The sequence below is a fragment of the Camellia sinensis genome, chromosome 3 (genome assembly GCF_055761805.1).
Source record: "Camellia sinensis isolate YWXY chromosome 3, ASM5576180v1, whole genome shotgun sequence".
Classification (NCBI taxonomy): domain Eukaryota; kingdom Viridiplantae; phylum Streptophyta; class Magnoliopsida; order Ericales; family Theaceae; genus Camellia; species Camellia sinensis.
Genome location: NC_138963.1, coordinates 228463284 through 228469024, shown reverse-complemented (window position 1 = coordinate 228469024; position 5741 = coordinate 228463284).

Here is a 5741-nt window from a genome sequence, read left to right as displayed (position 1 = left end):
CTTAACCCGGATACACCGATACACTGCATGCTGTAGTTGACTGTGAATACATTTGCACTTGATATCTGTTTGAATCTGAACACGCTCACACATGTTGTATTGTCACTGAAGCACCCAAACACACTGGCACATCGCATGTTGTAGTTCACTGTAAGCACACCGGCACCCGATGTTTGTTTAAATTTGAAAACGTGCACACACACTGTATTGTCACCAATTCTGAATGCTCTTCAAAACTGTACATTTTATATTGCTTCGCAACTGTTTCGCTTGAACACAGGGAGATTCCCATGCCTTTCGGGGGTATGGGAATGTCACTGCCCGTGATTGGTACATGGAGTTGCCTGATGCGGTCCGACACATCGTAGACCAGGCCGGTTTCGGCGCCTTCTGCAGAGGACTCTCCCGGCTTACTGCGAGCAGACCTCTTTTCGCCGCTCTGGTGGAGAGGTGGTGGGACACCACCGACTCGTTCCACCTCTCTGTCCCGGGAGACATGACGATGACTCCCTATGACTTCTCGATGCTCACCGACATCGGGGTAGGGGGTGATCCGATCCCTTTCGACACCGACATGGATGAGCGGGACGCTGCCCAGATACACTTGCTTGGCACTCAGCCGTCACTCGCTCAGGCAGGGTATGTCAGATATTCGTGGTTCGAGGACCACTTTTGAGTCCAGGTGCCTACCACTCAGGAGGAGGTGGAGCGGTACGCACGCGACTTCCTCATGTTTCTGTTGGGAACGGCCATTTTCGCCGATCGGGCGAATACCGTGCCCCTCTGCTTGCTGAGCGCTCTGGTGGACGTGACCAGGATCCGGTGCTATGACTGGGGTTGTCACGACCCGAACCCGCCCCCCCCGTGGGTTAAGGACGTAACCGGCCAGTAATCATGAGATTACCTACGGCCTCAAACTGTCCTAAACGTATTTTAACAGAGTTAATGGGGGCCAAACGGAAGCAAAAATTAAAAACTTTGTCCATAGAGCCGTGCTTATATGCACATCAAACAAACCATACTCTGATACGTTAATAACTCACATCAAAAGTGCAGTTTCACAAAATTCATTACAGACAGGATCGTCCAAAACGAGTCAACCTATAACAGACTATGTACAGACATGCACTAGGTCCTTGCCAACAAGACAAAACATAGGTACATAGTAAAAGGGCAAGGATGGTCTCATGCGCGAGGCACAAGGCTGACTCTCCCAAAAACTCCTGTTGTTCCTAGCAGACTTCACTGGGGCTGGGTTTGGACTTCCCTTGGTTCACCTACAAATACATGAATGAGCGTGAGCGATAGCCCAGTGATTAATATCAAGTATAACAGTTACATAACAATATGTAGATCAACATGCTCCAAACGGCCTTGGGCCCAATTCATACTTCTGTTTAACAGCAAAATATATATAACTATACGAAATGCAAGTCAAGTAACTGTAGTTCCAAACATTCTGGCCTTTGGCCCATCCGGGTTTCCATTCATGGCAAAACGGCCTTCGGCCCATTCATTCATGTCAAACGGCCTTTGGCCCATTCATTCATGTCAAACGGCCTTTGGCCCATTCATTCATGTCAAACGGCCTTTGGCCCATTCATTCATGTCAAACGGACTTTGGCCCATTCATTCATGTCAAACGGCCTTTGGCCCATTCATTCATGTCAAACGGCCTTTGGCCCATTCATTCATGTCAAACGGCCTTTGGCCCATTCATTCATGTCAAACGGCCTTTGGCCCATTCATTCATGTCAAACGGCCTTTGGCCCATTCATTCATGTCAAACTTTTGTCCACAATCCCAATTAACAACTCGTAATATTTATAGGGGAATAACAATTGGGCATTGGCAAGTTTTCAAATATTGATATTACTCACAGTGATCGGCTTGTGGATGCGCCCTGGAGCTTGACCCTACACATTTCATGAATACAAAAGGGTCACTAACAGTTCAATCCGTTCTTTAATTCACATATTCCTCTTTAGGCTTTGTTCTTATCTCATTAACTCATTTACAATGCTTAACACATGCCTAGGAGTGCTTACAAGTGAAAGAGAACGGAAAACGAATCACAGAATGCATGAACAAAATTCCAGGAAACAGGGTCCCCGCTCGAGCGTAATATTCTCCGCTCGAGCGGACCCTTAAGGCCTGCAAGGTACTGGTTGCACAAAAGATGCGCTCGAGCTGAAGGTCCGTCTACAAAAATCCACGCTCGAGCGTGAAATGTCCCGCTCGAGCGGGCATCCAACTCTGCAAAAAAAATGCTGGGAGCACGATTTTCCCGCTCGAGCGGCCATTACTCCGCTCGAGCGGACCTCAAAAATCTGGGTTTCCCAGATCGTGTTCTTGAGCTCCAAATCAGTTTTCCATCTACATTTCTTGCATGCAATGGTTCAAATTACACATTTACACATGCTAACATGCTACTAATGCAGATTACAACATTAGGAAGCTCAATTACATGAATTATCTACATGCATGTCCCAAATTGTCTCAAACCCATCATCAACATGCTCAAATTCAACATTCAAGACTTATACTCCCATGATTTGTACATGCATGTGGGAGATGCTCATCATTCTCAACTTAGATGGTACAAATGGTGACTACAATATGAGCTTTACCCAAAACTCCACATGAATCATGTGTTTCAAGCTCCAACATGCAAATTCAAAGTAATTTCTTACATGCATGAGTTCTAAGACTTCAATCTCAACAAAAATCAACTCATTACATGTTCTTGATCACAAACAACCCTTGAACTTACAAATTACAAGTAAGATTTCATGAAATCACTTACCTAAGAGCTTCAACACTCAAGCCCTAGCCAAATCTTGAGCTAGATCTTCAAATTCCCAAGTCTTGAGCCCAAATTACACAAATCTCTCCCTTTTTCTCTCCATGGCCGGCCTCTCTCTCACTCTCAATTGTCTAACTCAGATTTTGAGTTTTAAGAGAGCTAAAGGAGAGTGCAATACAAATATACAACAAGCCCCACTAACAAATATTTTAATATAAAATAATGGGGTACTTAATTTCTCAATTTAATCAGTTTAAATTGACCAGAATCAAATTTCAATTAAATTTCACCGTAGGCCCTAAAAATTATGCCAACCACAATGGCGTAATCAATTTCGGGTTCCGTGGCCGATAAGGCCCTCAATTAAATTTCCAAAACAGACTACTCAAACAGATATTCCTACGATGAACAGATAAAATTTCAAACCACATAGTGGAACACAAAATCATATCAAAATACATAATCACATCATGTTAAGGACTAATTAACATACTACGGAACAGGGGTGTCACAGGGGTAGAGCAGCCTTGGCCACCTTATACGGATACATGAGCTTGGCTTCCCGTGGCAGCGGACAGTTGCTCGGAGGTTACTGGCGAGCTTAGGAGGTACATCTCTTTCTTTGTTTTACATTTCTGCCTTTACATTTTCTGTACTCTGTACACTGCACACACTGCGGTTTGCTTCATGCTGGTCACATACTGTACACTGCACACACTGTACACATATACTCTATTTTACACTGACTGTACACTACACGCACTGTACACTCTGCACAATACACTGCACAATATATGGTTCTGTAATTTCTGCTTTATTCGGCGTTCTGCTTTATCTAATAAGCATTCTAATACTTACTCTGCAGTTGTGGGTCTACGACTACTTTTCGAGGCTTGCGCCAGTGCCTGACGAGGAGACCCCTCTCGTCGTTCCATTCTCCTGACGCTTCGACGTGAGATGCGTACGGAGACCGCGAGAGACATTCATCTTCTTCCGCCGCTACTTTGACACCATCACCCCCGCAGAGGTATGTTTAGAATTTGTAGTTCATTTAAGCTTCGCTTTGCACTGTATTTTCTGTAACAGTAGATAACAAACTGCATTTCATTTTCAAATCACCTGGCAGCCTTGGGCTCCATTGCTAGCCAAGATGCGGGAGCAATTCGCCGGTGCGAAGGAGACTGCCCGCTTTAGACTTCTATTGGAGTGCCCGGTCTGTCGGGCCTGGTACCTGGGTGAGCGCTTCTTGCGTCAGACCCTGGGTTTGCCGAAGCAGATAGTCTCGGTTCACCCTTCTGACCATATGAGGGAGACCGAGAGGTTCACTCCTGAGCAGATGGCTGACTATGCGATCGGTTGGGATGCAACCCGCTTTAGAGGTATAGGCGACTACTCAGAGTATGTGAGGACGTATATCATGCGGCCTTTGAGCAGTGGCCGCTTAGCTGAGAGAGGGGGACCTACAGCGCCGGTAGTTGGAGCAGGAGCAGGAGCAGGAGCGCCGAGGGTGGCTCGGGGCCGTGGCAGGAGTGGAGCTCGGAGGGGACAAGGGGCTAGTTGGCCAGCACTACCCGTGACGATGACATGCCGAGGGCAGGGTGGGGCGACTTTCCAGATTCCCATTGCTTCCTCTCCGGCGGACCACGAGCTAGTCGGGTTTTACGGCTTGCCTCCGGTCTGTACTACTGCATTTTGCAACTTGCACAGTTATTTCATTTCATTTCATTTCACTTGATATTCCGCAGAATACTGAGACTTCTAAAACTTTTGCAGGCTTCCTCCGAGTACACTCGCCAGTCCCTGGAGTTGACCGCCTCTGTGATGGGGATGCTCCAGCAGAGCCTCGACCTTCTGGCAATTTATAGTATTCCGGTATGTTCTTCTGACCATGGTCTCAAACCATAAACAGTTCCACACAATCTGATGCACAACACAACACTTGACACACGGCCCTCACGGTATCTGACACACTGTATTCATACACTGCATTCTGCACTGATGCACTGCTCACAGTATTACTCACAACATTCATACACTGTACTCATACACTGCATTCTGCACTGATACACTGCTCACAGTATTACTCACAGCATTACTCACGACATTCACACACTGCACTCATATACTGCATTCTGTAGCATACTGATGTGTTTGCCATTTGTACTTTTCAGCATCCTTTCCAGATTCCTACTGTAGGAGGTGCTCCAGCTGGACCATCCGTTCCTGTTCGAGGGGAAGATGGAGAGGGCAGAGTATACCCCCGCACCAAGGCGGGGCGCACCCATGTTGGGAGTAGCTCACGGGCACCAGTCCGCGATGACGATGAGTCCGAGGCGGAGATGGAGGCGGAGACGGTGGCAGAGTCATCTGAGGAGGAGACCGGAGATGGCACTGACACAGGCTCAGATGACGGTGCTGATGACGATGCTCCTGGACCTTCGTCCAGGAAGAGGACGAGGACAGACCCTTAGGCCTGAGGCCGCTTGACATTGATCCAGATTTTTACTACTTTTTTTTCTTCTTCTTCTTCTTTTTTTTTTTTGTGCTTTTCCTTTTTTGCTGGTAGCTAGAGTACCTTGTACTGCCACAGGCAAGTTTTGTTTTTTTCGAAACTTTGTACTTGAAAAAGATGATGAAATGAAACAAAGTTTTTTATCTGAAAAAGTGTTACATTTTGGTACATTACATTACATCACATCACATAACAATGTAAATGGAATTGATCTCCCGTCTGAAAGTCAGATATTTGTATTGTAATAACCAGGTAACGAACCGGCCAACGGCAAAACAACTCAAACAAACGACTGCTTATTTTGAATACTCGGCCCATACTCTACTGGGAATTAATCTGCATACAGGCCATTTTGTTTATTCTGCACACAGTAAACCCTGAACAAACAGTCCAATCTGACAAGACGGAATACAAAGGTAGAAT